At 39.6% G+C, this 19,787-nt stretch overlaps 1 protein-coding gene across 1 annotated transcript in view; it reads right to left on the bottom strand.

Moving 5' to 3' along the window:
- Positions 1 to 19,787, bottom strand: part of DMD (dystrophin) — a 3,625,631-nt gene that overhangs the window by 1,388,687 nt on the left and 2,217,157 nt on the right. The window lies entirely within an intron of this gene.

The following is a 19,787-nucleotide window of genomic DNA, read 5'->3' as shown; positions in this document are numbered from 1 at the left end:
TTGTTGTAAACATCACTCATCTATAAGTTGCACAGTAAATCTTTTGATATACCCATGGAAAACAAATGTATATACAGTTACCATTTTAGGATGATGTCTGAAATATTACTTTTGCATTTAATACACAAGTTGTACATTTAACAGTAGATAAAGTCAAAACAGCCAAACAAACAGATCAAATATATATGTACTGTAAGTTGTGTTAGACCTCATGTACACTGGGTGTTTAGCCCTAGTTCATGGGGCTCTAGCATTTAGGTGCAGGTGGAAGGTACAGGTGCACTGTCCAGATCCAGCTGCTTGCATTCGGGGCACTAGTCTCTGGGTGCATACTGCCATACATGTAACTATCTAAACACAGGCCCCTCATGCACCAGTGTACATGGTGCCTTGCATGTCAAAATATTTTGAGTTCTGTTCACTCAGTACTGAGATTTACACAGTTCTACCACACTGCACAGCCAAGTCTTGAAGGGTAGCAGACCCGATTTGCTACACTAAAGTAACATTCCTAGGTTGTGTCCCTCCCTTAGCTTGTGATTGACCAGAGAAAGAATTAAACAGCAGATGATAAGCTAATTTCTCTGCCATTTTGCTCTCTCCTCTCATCATTTTAGTCCATGTCATCACACAAGCACAACTAAATGGCTGCCTATGCTGCTTCTCTCTCTCCCAATCTCTGCTGTAGTTGGGATTGCAGGAGGTTGATTTCAAGTCAAAAGCAGGTACCTAAACCAATAGTATTGAAAAAAAAATACATTTACTGATTAATTAATGAATACAGAGCTTCAATAGTTTGCTCATTTATATCTAGCTGGAGCACAGACAAATATAAAAGGGAAATTATATTTGGTGATAAACACAATACACAAGATCATAAACCTTACAGAATCTTGAAATGCATACATTTACAAGGTTCTGGGTAGGGATGGGTCAACAGTTCACCCATCACCCAAATTTGCAGGATGTTGGCAAGGGGTTAATCCCGATGAACACCCTGCAATACACTGCACAGTGCATTCTATGCCCTAATTGGGCATTGCTTTGCCCAATTAGAGCACAGTGTAAACTGGTTGTTAAGGAGCAGGACCAGGAAGCCGGTAGCGGCGTCCTTAACAACCGATGAGTCATCAGCTGTCAATGGGTTCCCCCGCTGGCAGCTGAATAAAAAAGAAAGTGCAGGTAAAAAAAATAAAGTAAAAAATGGCATGGGGGCCCCCAGTCCATACCAGACCCTTTGTGCTGTGGCTGTCAGGGTCTGGGAGTGGAGAGATTATCAGAATCTGGAAGATCCCCCAGATCCTGCCCCCCCCCATGTGAATGAGTATTTAGTAAAAAAAAGTGTACAAAATTAATAACCACATGAGACAGTTTTTGAAAAATCCTTTATTAACCACTTCCCGCCCGCCCTATAGGCAAATGACGGCGGGAAGGTGGTTACATTATCCTGATCGGACGTCACTCTGACACACTGCATCTCTGATCTCGGTGAAGAGCCTACTGACGTAGGCTCTATAACATGTGACCAGCTGTGTCCAATCACAGCTGGTCACCTGGTCACATAGTAAATAGGAAGTGCAATTGATCGTCTTTCTTCAGTTCGTGTCTGACAGGCATGAGTAGAGGAGAGCCGTTCTGCGGCTCTCCTGACAGGGGGGTGGTCTGCACTGGTAATCAGAGCATTGATTACCAGTGCAGACCCTTGGGGGGTGCCACTAGAACCACCAGGGATGCCCACCCATGATCCCAGGGATGCCCACCCATGACCCGAGGGATGCCCACCATGGCCACCAGGGATGGAAAACAGGGCTCAGGGAGCTCACCAGTGCCCTCCCCATCAGTGATGCCTGCCAGTGCCCTCCCCATCAGTGTTGCCCACCAGTGCCCATCATTGCCATCCACCAGTGCCCATTATTGCTCACCAGTGCTGCCTATCAGTGCCCATCAGTGCCGCCCATCAGTGCCACCTATTAGTGCCCATCATTGCCACCTATCAGTGCCTATCAGTGCCGCTTATCAGTGCCCAGCAGTGCCACCTATCAGTGCCCACCAATGCTGCATATCAGTGCTACCTATCAGTGCCACATATCAGTGCCCATCAGTGCTGAATATCAGTGCTGCATATCAGTGCCACTCCATCAGTGCCTGTCATTGTGGCCTCATCAGTGCTCATCATCAAAAAATGTATCTATGTACAAAATTTTATAACATAAACAAAAAACTTTTTTTTTTTTAAACTTTTCGGTCTTTTTTCATTTGTTTAGCAAAAAAGAAAAAAACTTGTGGTGATCAAATACCACCAAAAGAAAGCTCTATTTGTGGGAAAAAAAATGACATAAATTTGGTTTAGGTACAGTGTTGCACGAACACGTAATTGTCATTCAAAATGCAACAGCGCTAAAAGCTATAAATTGGCCTAGGCAGGAAGGGGGTGAAAGTGCCCAGTATTAAAGTGGTTAAAAAAAAAAAATGTCCCTCAGTGTAAGTCCATCGTCAATTATGCCGCCCGCCGACCCAAAAATAGAAAAAATGAAAATGCTCCACCTCCTAGGAGGCCTCCCACCATATGCCCATGCCGTGCTTTGACATTTCCTAAATAGACAAGCAGCAGGGCCACCTGGCTATGTCACCCGGTGGCATCACCCCTTTCTGACATCACGTGACGTCAGACATTAAAGCATTGCATGTGTTGCATAAATAAAACAATATAAATCTGAACTAAATCCATTTTAATTTCATGTTGTAACACTACAAAATGTGGAAAATACCAAGGTGTGTGTGTGTGTGTGTGTGTGTGTGTGGTGTGGGGGGGGGGGGGGCTCTGTTAGAAGACATTTTATTCTTGTATACTCTTTTGCTATTCTAATTTAAACAAGAGACTACATTGCACATTCAGTGAAAATAATACCCCATATGAACCTAAACATATCTTCTATTAATCTAACATTTTTTTGCTGGTTACACTTTCCTCAGGAATTTTACACAATCATAAAGTATTCAGTGAAAAGCTTATGTTTTTCTTGTGAAATATTATTCATGAAAGTTTGGTGGAAAGATTAAAAATGTCACAGTCATCTGAAAACACATTGTGGATAAATAATTAAACAATTTTTTGGGCTATACTGTGTGTCACTGCACAGTAAATATCAAGTGAGCTATTAACATTTAAAGACCATAAAAATAACAAAATATTATCTTATTCTGTTCCATCATTCTGGCAAACCATCTATACAATTAAAATATTGCATTCTTGCTTTAATGTTATTTATGAGTTTATAATGTATGCATTGTTGAATATACAGTAAATGCACTTGTAATATGCAGCACTTCATTATAACTCCCCTATAAATGTAACTATACCATTTAAACGTGATTTGACTTTTTACAATATTTATGTAGTGCTAAATTCATTTATCCTATGCATACTCAAAATAATGTAGTAGTGTTAGTAAAATCTTTAAGCATGCATATTTTGTACTTTCTGCTATAAAATGCATATAAACAAATTTAATTTCTTCATCAATTTAAGCCAATATGTATTGTGCAACTTATTTTTGGTAAAACAATTTCTAATAAGTGTATATTGATTGGTTTGCTCCAAAGTTATAGCATCTGCAAACTATCCAATATTTTAATTTTTTTATTTATCTATTTTACTAGTAATTGCATCGATCAGCAATGTATAGTCGGACTGTGATATTGCAGTTGACAGTCAGGACACTGACACTTTGACACTTTTTGGGGACCAGTGAAACTTATTCAGTGATCAGTGCTAAAAAAAATGCACTATCACTGTACTAATGACACTGGCAGGAAAGGGGTTAACATCAGGGGCGATCAATGGATTTAATGTGTGCCTGATGTGTGTTTTACTACTGTGGGGGAGGTTTTTGTACAAGGAAAAGGCATGGATCGGTGCCTTTCCTTAGCAGAGAGACAAGATCCATGTCTTCTGTAGTGACAGAACGGTGATCTGCAATGTTTACATAGGCAAACTGCCATTCTGTCCGTGTACTGAAGCAGCAGTGGGTGCCAGCGGACATCGAGTCCGCCATACCCACTGATCAGCTCCCGCTGTGTTTCATCACAGCAGGAGTGGGCCGGCGGCAGTACGTGCACGCCCCAAACCCAGAAGTTCAGGAGCACGTACTAGGTACATGATCTTGCGCAGAAGAGCAATGTTGCCACCGTATATATACAGTATACGGCGGACAAGCAGTTAATACACCTATATGTTTAAAAATGCAGGGAATGCTTAATTTTTTTTTTTTTTACTTTTTGTACATTTTAAAATATTGGAGAATTGGTTCATGAATAGGAATCATTCTTGCTATACTGGCAGATGTTGCAGTAATATACATTTTTCCCTGCACTGGAATGAATAAGCCCCTGGAGGCATATTTTTTATTTTGTTTGTCTGGTGAGGCTCTTATTCAGGTCAGAAGTCATGTAGTTTATGTTGCCGAACATTTGTCATCCAAAAGTGTGCATTTTAGGGGTCGTGTGTTACTTAGTTCAGGATAATCCCTTAAGAATTTTTAATTTTTTTTTTGCAAATTGCTGGCTATTAAATTGATGATCTTAGTTTATCCAACAAATGGCTTTTATTACAGTTTTCCTACCCTGTTACAAGCTAACATAATTAAAGCGGAGTTCCGGCCTCAAAATCCACTTTGGGCCATCCGCTTGCTCAGTGTCACCTAAAAAATAAATGGATAGTCCCGTTTTTTTTTTTTTTCAATTACTTACCTTGATATTGAAGAAAATATACTTGCCTTTCTTACACTTCCTCCCTCTGCGGCCGCGGCCCACACCGTCACTTCCTGCTTGTATTGATTCCTGGGAGCTGAACCTCATCGCTCCCAGAAATCAATGCGCCTGCATCGGCCCCACTCGTCAGTTCCGGTGCAGGCCCAGAAGCTGTGCAGGGATGACACTCCTGCCCCGGAGGTGACGAGCGGGGCCAGTCCAGGGCATTGTGGGACCGAAGAGGACACGCAAGAGGATGCCAAAGTGGATGCACTGGCTTCAGCTGCCCATACCAGAGATGGCAGCGCTGGACAAGACATTTTCAAGGTAAGTATTTCTTCTAAAAGGTAAGTGGGACCTGGGACAGTTCAGAGGCTATCCATTATGAAATGTACTAGCCCTGACTGTTTCCGGGGGGTATTTTTATTGAAAAATAGTTTCCGAGGCACTAAAATATCTGATATATATTCTGAATAGTTGCTAATATATTTGGATAATATAATTAGATTAGGCTATGTGTAAGGAAAAAAATTTGAATGATCAATTTTATGGAGGTGTACTTTCATTATACTGTATATGATCCAGCTATTTGATGTTTCAGATAATTAGCCTAGACATATGTGGGCTTTGTTATGAACACCTGTTTTTTTAGTGTATGAACTTCGGCCATTGGTTCTGGAAAAATAACTTCTATGGATGGCAACTTTATTTATTTATAATTATCACCACAGAGCCAATTTTCAGTTTTGTTTTTGGATTATTTTCTTTGGAAGCTAGTTTCAAGTGCAGTTGAGTTATTTTTTGTTATTTATGTTTTTATATTTGCAAGCCTGTAAGTGGAATATATTGATTTAGAGCCGGTTTACACTGGGGCGACTTGTCAGGCGACCTGGTCGCCTGACAAGTCGCCGTGGGTCGCCTGCCATAGATTAGCACAGGACCCGTTCTAATAGGAGCGACACAAGTCGCTCCGACTTAGAAAAAGGGTCCTGTTCTACTTTGGGGCGACCTGGAGCGACCTGCATTGACTTCAATAATATGAAGTCCGTGCATGCCGCTCCGAGGTCGCGGTGCGAGCTGCGCACCGCGACTTCACAGGTCGCCCCGGCAAGTCGGGTCGCGCCTATGTGAACCGGCTCTTACTGTATGAAGTTTTTGTTTTTGACATTTATTTAATAACATTTTTTTAAAAATCTTTATTTTCACATTTGGAAAAAAGAAAATAATACAAGAGTATTATCAGAGTGGTCTGAAAATAGACATCGGGGTTCTTGTCAGGAACCATAAACCAGGTGGAAAATGCAGTTAAAATCACAACTTTAATAAAATAGCAAAAAATAATACAGTACAGAAATGTACTCAAAAACTGAAGCCAGGGTTTGGATGCCAGAGCGGGTAATCAGAAGAGACGGGGTCAGGACTCCAGAAATCAGCGAAGTTAGGAGCCAATGAAGGAACAAGTTTTGGAAGAGAATCAGCCAGACAGGAACACACTGGATATTGTGGACCAGGCAAGTGCAAGGGGAGAATGAGCTAAGCCACTTAAATAGACAAAAGAGGCTGGCTGTAGGCTGAACAAATGAGGCAGCTTAATGGAAACCAGGTGAGTCCCTGTGGAAAGAACAAGTGGCTGGTAATTAACCGACAGCTGAGCAGCTCTGAGCACTGAAAGAAAAGAGCTGCCCATAAGTATCAGAAGCCAGCCCTGACAATTCTACAAACAAGATGGGGAAATTATAACATCTGTCTAGTAACAGAAAAATGTGGAGAGCCCATAATAAAATATCAGGGGTTCTAAGGGGAATGTGGGGGATAGAAGGGTGGGGGATTGGGGGGGGGGGGCGGAAGTAAGTGATACAAAAAAGGGGGGGCATAAAATAGAACTTAAATAGAACCAATAAAGATATAACAAAAGAATTGAGGGGATGAATCTTAGCATCCCACCCTTCTCCAAAGAAAAAGGGAGAAAAAAGGAAAAATACAATATATCAACGTTTCTGGTTTAAACCATCCAAGATAATCAAAGTTGCAGTGGAGAGTGGGAAGATCAAGTCTGTATGTCCCTTAAAATACGGGGAAGCCAGGAGCATGAGTTAGATTATGTCCAGCTATGGTTTGTCACTGGTGTGTAAGTTCCAATTAACTATGCCGAGTAATGCAGTGGCTTGGTAATATAACGAGAGGTCTGGAAGACCCAACCCTGCTTTTGCATTTGTACGACGCATAAGATCATAAGAGAGCTGCGGAGGTTTCCTATGCCACACAAACGTAGTAAACTCACATTGAGACTTAAGAAGACCCTAGGCAATCGTATTGGGACCATCTGAAAAAGGAACAAGGAACACAATCTTTAGGATGTTTATCCTGCCAACCAAGTGAGTTTCTCCCATGCCCTTAGTTCAACATTTTTTATTTTGAATGCCATGGTTATACATTGTATACAAGCTGTTGTGAATGATTATAAGCCTTTTACGTTAGTGTCCCATATGTACTATATTTAGATGTCTCAGTGGTACTCTTCTTTAAACTGGAGTATGCATGTATCTTTGTATGTGTGTGGGTTTTTTTCTAGTGCAAAAAAAAAGAAAATAGTCTTTACAAAAAATATATATATTTTTAGGTTTACCAGCAAATACTTTATGTTATTTTCTAATGGAATTAGGAAAGCTAGACAAATATATGCATTTAACAAGACTGTATTAAGAGATCAATTACACCCTGGAATTTCCATTATTACAAAATCAATGTAGACTGTTCAGTATAGCACTGAAAAAATAGGAGATGGCTCCATTTCATCTGAGCTGCAGAGAGTATTGTGACACTTGCCTGCAGGCCTGCATAATTTCTCTTTGCATTCTGTTGCTAGATGTATTCTGTGTATAGAAGTAGAAAAACAATACTAAAAAATACATTTTTTTGGTTCTAATTCAGAGGCTAGCTACCTGTAGTAAACATAGTTCTAACAATATTCATATTGTTAAGAAAACCATAATTATAAGATAGCTTTTGTGGCCCACAATAATTTTCTAGATGGATTTACAATTAAATACATTTATATATTATGAAATGGTTTTCTTTTTGGCCTAAAATATTAACTTGTATTTAAAACCACAGGTCAAAATCATTCTTCTTATAATCCTCAGCAGAACATATGCCATGTGTATTGGTATGGACAGAAGAGGAATCCCACAGATCCTTACAAGCTAATTCCACCAAAAACCAATAACACAGAAATGGAGATGGCAATCACTGTAAACTTAATAAAATATAGGACAGATGGGCAGGATGGCAGAGCTGTACAGGCAACCACAAACCAGGTGCTGGGACCTTCACATGCATCCTTTGCAGTGAGTCATAAGACGTCTAACAAGTTATATTCATGCTGAATTCTTGCTGCTTTCTTATATCTCTTGGGGACTTTAGTGGTATGTTGTGATCTGTGTCATTAATGTGTACAAGACACTGAACAAACACTTTAAATTAAAAAAAAATAATAAAAAAATGTAAAATTTTAAATGTATTGATAATGCTGGCAATAAGAATTTTTGCCAATAAACATAGACTTGAAATCAAATATTTTCCTTAGCTTCCACAACAATTTAAAAGTTATTCCCTACTAGCTGTTTATTCCAGCTATCATAGGCTATTACTGCACACTACAACTAGTTGTCCTCAAGATTGTGCATAGTTCATAGTTGGAGTATCCCACTCATCCCTTCTCCTAAATAAAAACACAGAAAAACAACATCCCCTGGATTGATTATTGACTGAGCCAAGAACTTTCAATGCCGTTTGTCTGCTATTAGTTGCTAAGGGTAACCCAGGGGAATCCAGAAAGTGTAATTCTCAGCAGTCCTCTAGGGGGCAGTGCTACACTAAAAAAAAACATGTTTTGACTTTAGATATGCTTATGTAACAGTATATAAGTTACTAATACATTTTCTGGCTTAGAATCCTGAAGCATATCTAAATTGATTGCATGCTGCATATTCCCCCAAATGCTATACAAATCATATTGCCTGGATGCCAAACCTTAACCCCCTCCCCCACACTGGATGTAAATTAGGTAAACAACATTTATTGCTTGCTGTTACAATTGCTGTTTCTGTATTGCAAAATACTCAGAATGAATGCTTTACTTATGCATATGTACAATATATATATATATATATGTATATATATATATATATATACACTCACTGGTCACTTTTTTAGGTACACCTGTTTAAACTGCAAATCAGTCAATCACATGGCAGCAACCCAATGCATTTAAGCATCTAGATGTGGTAAAGACAACATGCTGAAGTTCAAACTGAGCATCCGAATGGGGAAAAACTGCTGATCTGCTGGGGTTTTCACACACAACTATCTCTAGGGTTTACAAAGAACGGTCCAAAAAGAGAAATTTTTCAGTGAGCAGCAGTTGGGTTGAGGAAAATGCCTTGTTGACGCACAACACATCGGACCTTGAAGCAATAGGGTTACAGCGGCAGAAGACCATACCGGTTGCCACTCCCCTCAGCTAAGAACAGGAAAATTAGGCTATGATTCGCAAAGACTCACCAAAACTGGACAATAGAAGATTGAAAAAACGTTGCCTGGTGCCACTCCTCTCAGCTAAGAACAGGAAAATGAGGCTACAATTTGCACAGGCTCACTAAAATTGGACAATAGAAAATTGGAAAAACTTTGCTTGGTCTGATGAGTCTCGATGCGACCTTCAGATGGTAGGGTCAAATTTTAAAAAATATAAAAGCATGGATCCTTCCTGCCTTGCATCAAGGGTTCAGGCTGGTGGTGTAATAGTACTGGGGATATTTTCTTGGCACGCTTTGGGCCTCTTATTACCAATAGAGCATCTTTACATGGCATGACCTACCTGAGTATTGTTGCTAACCATGTCCATCCCTTTATGACTACAGTGTACCCATCTTCTGATGGCTACTTCCAGCAAGATAATGAACCATGTCACAAAGCTCAAATCATCTCAAACTGGTTGCATAACAATGAGCTCACTGTACTCCAATAGCCTCCACAAGCCTCAGATTTCAATCCAATAGAGCACCTTTGGGATGTGGTGGAATGGGAGATTTGCATCATGGATGTGCAGTCGACAAATCTGCAGTACCTGCATGATGTTATCAGGTCATTATGGACTAAAAAAAGGTTTTTAACACCTTTTTGAATCTATGCCCCAAAGAATTAAGGTAATTCTGAAGGCAAAAGGGGGGTCCACATACAAATCAGTCACAAACCCTTGCAAGCAACCTAGAGCTAATGAATGCTATATAGTCCATATTGTCAGCAGCAGGCACTTTTTGCATTCCCAAACTATGTGCAAAGCTACTACAATTCAATCAAGTTGTGCTTATAATGTGTTCACCATGAGGAAACCATGTGACCCTGTGGCATAACATATAGGGGAGGGGGAGGATCTGCAGATGAGTGGCTGGAGTTATGAAGGCAACATACTGCACACATTATCAAGCGAGGTCAGAGTGGTACACTACAAGTACCCTGAATATGTGAGTAGCTATTTTGGGCATTTTAATAAAGATTTTGGTTTTAAAATAGTATAAGCACTATTATAAATATTTTTTTCTTGCATACACAAATTTTATGGTGAGAAACATCACTATCGGCAAGGAAGATTAGAGGGAGACAGAACATCTTTACCCATAAATCCGGTTGTGACTAAAAACGAGTCTTGACCACAAAAAAAGAGTAAAGACAAAAGCCCGTTTTTGACAAGTCATTTATTAAAAAAAAAATAAAAAATAGTGTCCCCCGATGATCACGTCACCTGCCCGCAACAGAAAAAAAAGCAAAAACAAAAAAAGCTCCTGCTTCTCAAGACACCTCCCGCGCTAATGAGGTGTTTGAGTTTGACAGCTCTTTTATAGGGATCTGACGTCACGAGTGCCCCATAATGTACTGCTCAGGTGCAGTGAATAAATTACTGATGGCATGTAATTTATTCACTGCACCTGATCAGTGCATTATGGGGCACTCGTGACATGTCCAAAACTGGCATTTCTCTATTTTGTTTTGCACACTTTTTTGGTGAATAGGTAGGGGTACAATGTACCCGATATCCATTCACATGGGGGGTGGGATCTGAGGGCCCCCTTGTTAAAGGGGGCTTCCAGATTCCGATAAGCCTCCCCCCCCCGCAGATGCCCACAACCACAGCCCACGGTTGTCGGGAAGAGACTCCTGTCCCTATCAACATGGGGGCAAGGTGCTTTGGGTTGGGGGGCAGAGCCCCCCCTGCCCAAAAGAACCCACCCCCCATGTTGAGGGCATGTGGCCTGGTATGGTTCAGGAGGGGGGGGCGCTCGCTCACCCCACCCCCATTCTGGCCAGCCAGTCTGTGTGCTCGGATAAGGGTCTGGTATCGATTTTAGGGGGAACCACACACTGTTTTTTTTTATTTGGCAAGGGGTTCACCTTAAAATCCATACCAGACCCATGGGGCCTGGTATGGACTGGGGGGGGGAGGGCACGCCATTTGTTTCAGCAATACTGACATAAACTGATATAAACTGAAGTGCCTATATATATATATCTTTATTTTTGTGGTATACACTGCACTATCTGATCTCAACAAACTGTAAAAAGCCAAAATCTCTCTCCCTGCCAGCAATGTATTATTACCTATACTACACTGCACTATCTGTTAAACTCACTACACTCTCCCTGAAGGAATTCCACTTATAAATCACCCGCTGACCAAGCGATTCAAACCCACAACCTCTCAATTAGCAAGCCTGGTATTCTACCACCTATACCACTGTCAAGCCTGCTTAGGCTGAACACACTCTCCCTGCCTAACTAACTTCTATCTCGCCCTACACACAGTGCACGGCAGCCGCCCCTGAGCCATGATTGGCTAAAGGCACCTGCCTTTGGCCAATCATGGCACAGATGATTTGATTGGCCAAAGCAAGGAGGGCAGAGTCTATGCTTTGGCCAATCACATTATGGATGACGGAACTCAAAGTTCCCGTGAAGAAGCCCATTTGTCCGCTATTAAGCGAATGGGCGAACGCACTGTGTTCGAGTCGAACTAAGGTTTGACTCAAACATGAAGCCCATCCCTACTGTTTAGTGTGCACTTTGTGATTGATTTATAATATAGAGAGACAGATGTTACAATTTGTCCAGAAGAGGGTTTTTAGGGTTAATTTAGAACACATTGGAAGCACAGCACATTGATTAAATTGTAGTATCTAATAAAGTGTCCGGTTAGTGTATATATATATATATATTATATATATATATATATATATATATATATATATATATATATATATATATATATATATATATATATATACACACACTGTATATATATGTGTATATATATATATAACTTTCTGTAGAAGCTTATCTGAAACACCCATACTCAGTATTTATTAGAATGCTGAGAATTTGGGTTCTAGGTATATCTGCAAATGTAATGTCTAAGTCACATGACAAAAATGAAGAGGGTTTATGGCAGTAATGTGAAAGAAAAAGTCACAGAGGTTTAGGTAGTTGAAAAATACTAATAATTTCTATGTTCTCAGCATGTTTCTTGCCATAAAAAATATTTAGAAGTGAAACAGTGGAGCTAGACACCCTCTCCCCCTTTTTGAATGCATCATTAAACTTCCAAACAGAACTCATAAGCATTAGTTTTCCTTGAAGAATAAAAACTCTTACCCCTAGAGAATCTGAATTTATGGTTTTAGAATTCACTGCTTTTGTGCCAGGATAATAGGATTTGAACCATTCACTGCAATTCTTATCTCCATCAAGAACAGTCATGCTTTTCATTACTGATATTTTTTTAGCTAAATATTGTTACACTAAAAGATGACTATTACATAGCTGAGCAGTTCTGTTACTTTCAGCATCTTATTTTCATCACTATTGTTTTACTAGGTCTTTTGCACTGCAAAGGTAATGTAGGCGACAAAATATTTCACTCCACAGTTTATCATTCTTGTAGAAGTAAAAAATCTTACAATAAAAAAAAGGTTACATTTTCCTACTAATCAAGCAACAATGTATTATTTAAACATTTAGATTACTAATAGTACTGAAGAATACATTGATTTGTACAGATCATGGACTTAAAGGAAAAACAGGAAAAAAGGTTACCCCTTTTTTCTATCCTGAAAAATGACAAATCCATACCATATTCTAGGAGGGCTGTGCACACCTGCACAACCAGAACTCTGGTTTCTGGGAAGATGTGGACACATGGTAGGATGTCACCCACCTACGACCATCTAAAACCTCCAGACTCCAGGGTCCGTTTCAAGATTTACCAATTTGAGAGAAAACTGCAAAGCTAGCTTTCTCTGCTCAAAAAAAGTCTTCCATGGAGCCCCTAAACCTGAAATGACAACCCTGGGTAACACCATACTCATCTGACACTGTGACATGACTTAGCCATTGTCACCATATATATATTGTGGATTCTGGACAGGCACTATGTCTCCACTTTATTTGGGTCATGGCCCCTTTAGGGGCAGTAGGGGAATTATTGGACATGAAGGAGGGGTTTTTATGCAGATAAATAAACATAGCATGTGTGGAGTAATAGGAGTTTCACATGTATGACAGGTGTCTAAATAACACTGTTTATGCTGCTGAATTTATGAGCACTGCTAAGGTTTGTCTCTGCTGGGAAATAACTACACATTCTTTGGACTGTAACACCCCTCCTGTAGGTAAAAGACCTGATTTGGTGAGACATTACCTTGTTTATTTTGTGCTAAAGAAAAGCTCATGATACCTTACTGTTGTACTAAGAAGAGTCATTCTTCCATTAGCTGCTATAAGCACTGTTTTTTTTTTTTTAGGAATAAAGCTTGTTTCTGTTTATAATAACGCTGCACTGGTGATCCCTGACCCCAGGAACTTTACACTGTACTTATGCATCAAGTTATTCTTGAATTACAGGACTGGGCTTTTAACTATCAAAAAGGACAGATCCTGCACATGCTGATATGCAACAAGTACAAAGAGGAGTACTTCACCAGCCCATGGCGCTGTCCATGTATTCACCTCCTTTGTTTGTATGTTTTTTTGGCTGAAATGTCCTGGTTGCTGCTGCTCCTCTCTCACTCCACTGGGGGGGGGGGGGGGCGGATCAAAACAATTCAAATCTGTAAAGAAAAGCGCACGCAACCTCGGGCAATAACGCTTTAATAAAGGACAATAAAACAGTACATAGGAATTGCACTCACACTTTTCCTTTAAGACAATCGCTTTACCAACGTCCCCTGAGGAAGGAGGCTCAGCCTCCGAAACGCGTTGTCCATAGTAACAGCAGAGGCAGTGCACCCGTGTCTTGAATCCCCCACCTCGCAGCTCCGTACAACTTTGGCTGAGGCTCTCCTGAGGCGCTGTAGATTACGTTGGTATAGTGTGCAGGCGCACTAGAACCGGCATCCGGTGACCAGGCAACACAGGAAGTGAAGGAGAGCGGGGATACAGCGGTGGCAGCCGCGGATGAGGAGACCGCAGAGTCACCATCTGGAGGGACGGGAGGAGCGAGTAGCTCCTGTTGGAATGCTGTAAAGCGATTGTCTTAAAGGAAAAGTGTGAGTGCAATTCCTATGTACTGTTTTATTGTCCTTTATTAAAGCGTTATTGCCCGAGGTTGCGTGCGCTTTTCTTTACAGATTTGAACTGGGCTTTTAACTAAATGCTGTGCTAAAAGTGTGTACCCAAGAATAATGATGATGTCACTATAGAAAACAAACAAATGGTTCCATCAATTTTCTAACCCTTATTAGAAAGGACAAAATCAAATTGATTGAGAAAAAGGTAGACAACAGGTTCCATTGTCTTTGTATTTTATTTTTCCAGTCAAAAATCATGGCATTTATTCTCATTAGAAGGGAATTGGCAGAGGCATTGCTTTTTGTCCTTGCATCAATCGATTGTCAGCAAACCTAGAAACTGATAGTATGTGGTTTTTGGAAGAAAGGTTTAAAGCATAAGGCTGTACATAGGATAGATAACAGTTATACTGGATGCACATTTGCCACTGGAAGGAATAATTTGTTCCACCCAACTAAATAAATTAGGAATATGTCATTGTTTTTAGATTTAGAGATGACCTAAATCACCCTGCTTTAAAAAGATAATACTGTACTTTACAGATTTCTATTTTTTTTTCATGAATTCTTTATTTATGTGTTTTTATCCTTACAGAATAGAAAACAGATGTTACAACCCTTTACAAAACAGCTTAAGAACATCAAAGGTTGATCAGAATTGCACATCCAAATAAAAGTATGCAATAAGGAAGTATACAATGAACATAGAAAAAAATGTAAGGATGGTTGGAGGTAGTCTTAAACCTTAAGTATACAGTTAAATTAGGTATAAGCAGTGGAGATCCAGGGGCTCATACATGAAAGAATGAGGAGTTTTTTTTACAGCATGACAATTGTGTTGTTGTACCTAAGGGGTCCCGTTTCACAGTGGCAGTGGAAAGTACCATTTGATGGGTAATAACAACGGTCCAACATTGAGAGGGGGCCTGAGTTGAAGTCTTAACGGGTATTTCGTTTTTAAAAACTGAGAAGGGTCAATTATAGAGTGAAGTAGAAATAGAGAGGAGTGGAAAGGGTGGTGAGGAAAAGAGGGGGTGCACCTGGTTGGAACATAGTGGCAGGAAGGAGGAGAGGATTACTCTGCGGTTGTGGTGAATATTTTGTAAGGAAGGCTTGAAGCTGTATTTGGCTCTCAGACATAAGTGGCTGATTGACAACAATATTAGGTAGTGAGCAATTGCTTGAATTCATCTGCAATGTATATTCTATCCAATAAAACCACATATTCCAGAATTTGGAATGTGTGTTCTTTAAATAGCTGACTAGACTTTCAATCACTCTGGTGTCCTTCAACCATCTGAGCCAATGTTGGACTGTTGACTGTTGAGAGGTTTTTCACAGTGCTGGTAAACAGGTGATGTAATATTGATTTTTTGTAGGTTGCTGGTGGAATAGAATTATGTTGTAAAAGAAAGAATTTGGGTGCTTTGGGAAGTACCTGATCTGTAAATTTCTGGACTCATGCCCAGAAAGTGTCAAGAAGCAGGCAGGATGAGAACATGTGTAACATGTCCCCCAACTTTGTTCGCATCTCCAACAAGTGTCAAGAAGAGCAGGATAAATGGAGTGTATTGAGGCGGGTGTATGGTAACAATGGGTTACTATCTTGTATCTCAATTCCTGGTATTCACTGCTTATGGAAGATCTGAAAGACATTGTTGGTATTCTTGTGCGAGTTTCTAGTGACATGGTAATCCCCAACTCCTCTTCCCAACAGTCTAGGAAGTGCAGTAGTGATTTTTAGGTTAACATATGGAGCCAATTATAAGTCATTGGTAGAGTGTAGCTAATTGGGCCCTCGGCCTAACATTCTTGTTCAAATGGCATCAATTTATGTGAACCTTTTTCAGGATTAGTCAAGGAATGTATAAAAACATGTGAGCTTATGAGTCTATTGGGTCTTTGAGAGCCTAAGCACTACTTTCATCCAGGGCCGGTAAGCTTGATCTCACAAAGTAATCTTTAATGCGGTTGATGTGTGTGATTGTTGGGATGGGAGGCTTGTTGGAGTGAAGGTGGTATACCTTTGTGTAATAATCCCTAAACACTGCCACAATCTTCCAAGGTAGGGCAAACTTGGATCCAGTGAAAGTGTGAATAGCAGGAACAAAAGTTCTTGCTTTTTGTTGTTGGAGAGTGTTGGCTAGTGAATGACTACAATGGTGTCCAAATTCATTAAAAAATGACAGACCTTGGTCAGTTTTACTCTTGCCTTGTCAAAACAGAGAGCACGAAGCTGGAGTCAGCAGCTAAACAGTTCTGTAAAGACTTTCACTGTTTTTTTTTTTTGTGTATAGAGGGATTTCACTTTATACAGTGTATTCAGGCTAGTAAGTTGGTAATAATGTATCTTTGTTGTTTTTTATATGTTGGGACCCGAGTTTGATTAGTAGACTTAGCATCTAGGCTTTATGAGTCTCCCTAATTGTGTGTAGGAGAATTTAGAAGGTGGTATTTGTGGAAAAAAAGGTTGCAAGGTCATTTTCTATTCTTGTTTTAATCAAGGGACCTTAAAGAACAAATTAATTTAGAAGTCAGTTGTGGGATTTATGAGCACCCCCTCAGGAAATGGCCAGGCTAAGGGCCGCATTGTCCTAAAGAGTGATGTAACCTAACTCCAACCAGGTGGCAAGGTGCAAATGGCAGTGAGAAAAAAAAAGCATGTCAATACAAAAGTAACTACCATGTAAAAGAGAGCGCTAATAATAATCCTTGGTAGTAGGATGATTTTCATTACTTACCTGTCATCGCACTATTCAAACATATTTTTGATTGACAGCGTGTGTAGTGTATTTTGCCACTCATGCTCATCAATGGCTGTAATGATGTAGGTGCAATTTTTTGTTCAATACATTTGTTTTTAAGAAGTTTTACACAATTGGAGCTTCTCTATTTATTGAATGCATTGCTACCATGGTGGAGGATCCAATTAACCTACTGGGGGGGCTGTTGATTTACGTCTCCCATGATGGACCACTAGCGGAGAATATACTTAAGCTTATGCGACCTTCCGTAATAGAAGGTCCATACTCTTTGGCCCTTGGCCTTTGATGTTGGTGACTCCATGTGGTAAACAGATTTCTTCTGTTTTGAATTCAGAACACAAGGTTTTTTTTTGTTTTCTATTACACCATTTTGAACTATATGTTATGTTGTTTCACATTTGAATTACACAGGATTCAGTAGGGCAGTGTTTTTTGGTGCAGCGCAACAGATTTATCACATAATTTAAGTTTTTGTGTAAAATGTCCCACAATTAATGTTGCAGCTTTGTTGTTGTTGGCAACTCTGTGGACTCAAACAATGGAAATCTTTATTGGCTACACAATCAGCCACTTATGTCAGAGTGCCAAATACAGCTTCAAGCCTTCCTTACAAGCTGTGTGTAAGGAAATTTGTTTCCTTAAAGGGCATTATTGGCTACACAAGTACATCCAGTAAAACAATTTTAATGCATTTCGGCGGCTGTGGATTTACTCATAGCATCATGCAATAAGTTATCATTCCACATCCTTTTCAAAGCTTATGAATATGGACACTTTAGCTCCATTTTACCACTGTCTTCTTTTAGTCTAGTGCTTGTATTGTAGTGCTAATTCCCAACCTCAAATACTGTAGCTTTGTCCTTCCAACAAAAATGTCTTCAAAATGTCAGTTATCTGAGCCAGAAGGAGATAAGCTACTGCATGGCTCTGTTACATCATCACTACTAGCTCAGTCATAGGTACCACAGAGAGCATGTTTCAAAGGTAAATGTGGTTTTGTTGAAGATGCATTGATATATAGTGCAGTATGTGGAAATGGTTTGTGCTACCTGTAATGTGTGTGCAGTATGCATAGAAACAGTAGCTAAGTGTTTGTTTTACAAAGGAGTAGTGTAAGTGTGTTACGTAGAACAACTACATTTTATTTTCATGAATTAATATAACTTTATGCATTTGTGGTGGTATTATATACATATATAATACATTGTATATAAAAAAATACATTCAAACATGGGCACATGTGGACCCTTAAATGTCACACTAACACATGCTGTATTGAGCAAGAGTTCTATCCTCTCATATATCTTCTTGTAATGCTTCACATCTAGGGAAAATAGAATGAGGATTCATCTCCTCAAGACTCTCTTTGTCCTAGAACTTCACTTTTGTTTCCACCCTCTCCATTCCCCCCGGTCAATTTTCACTGAGCCATCGACCTTCTGCCATGTGCCCCACATTATCTTTTACTTTATAGCAGTAAGCAATACAAATACTAACATTTTGGGCATTCGTGCATTATGTCATGATGTCCTAAGCAGCCATTTAACTGCAGAATGGTGCCCTAGGTACAGTAGATCTTAGTTATTTTAACAAAATCACTTGCTCAGTAATTATGTTTATACTATATGAATATAAAGCTTCTCTTTGCAACCTGGTGGCAAGGATAGAAGCAAACAATACATAAGAATTGTATCTTTTGTCTCTCAAATTAAATATGCCTAGATGAGACCATGACTAAACTGATACAGAAACACCATAGATCTCCTAATATTTATGAGCTTCATATCTCTTTGATGGCTATTTACATGACATTTATCTAAAAACATTTCAGCAATGAAGTAAGATCTATTATCAGACATCAAAGCAATGTACCAGTTGAACTGGAGGAATATCTCTTGGTTTCAAAGTTAAGATTTAATATCTTAAATCAAGGATGGGAACAGGATCAGAATTTATTATCTTTCATTTCTCGCAGGCTAAAATGATTAACAGTGATTTATACAACTTCAGAGATTAAATATTACATATTTATCAGTGGTTTCATACTTACACACTCCATTTTCTCATTTATAGACTGAAAGCAAATAAATACAGTGGGGTTGATTTACTAAAGGCACATAGATTGTGCACTTTACAGAGCAGTTGGACTCTGCAAATGCATTTACTCCAGAGCTTAGTAAATGAGGGGACGCTCTGCTGACATCCATCATTTAGTTATGTGCAAGAAAAATGCTGTTTTTCCTCTCCTTGCATATGATTGGGTATTTTTTGCAAAGTGAAGCTTCACCTCATTTACTAAGCTCTGAAGCAAATGCCCTTGCAGAGTGCAACTGCACTTGATAAGTGCACAGCATATTTGTCTTTAGTAACTGATCCTTAAAAAATGTCCTTATTTTATGGAACTGCTCCAAGCCTAGTTTGAGTAAGGCCATTTTGAGTACCCTAGTACTGAGAATAGGAAAATAAAGGTTTACAGTATATCCAAAAATAATTCACTCTGGGACATGTATGCCACATATGCAAAAAGGTACCCCAATGCTCCACAGCCCCTCCAACATGTCTCAGGATAATGCAAAACTACAGTATATTAGTGTGACCCTTGAAGTGATTGCAAATGATCGCTTAGTAAAACAACCCTTTCAGTTTAAAATAG

This window comes from Pelophylax lessonae (genome assembly GCF_965119305.1).
Source record: "Pelophylax lessonae genome assembly, chromosome: 2".
In the NCBI taxonomy this organism is placed as follows: Eukaryota; Metazoa; Chordata; class Amphibia; order Anura; family Ranidae; genus Pelophylax; species Pelophylax lessonae.
Note: the sequence above shows the minus strand (reverse complement) of the source record. Positions and strands in the feature narration are given on the sequence as shown.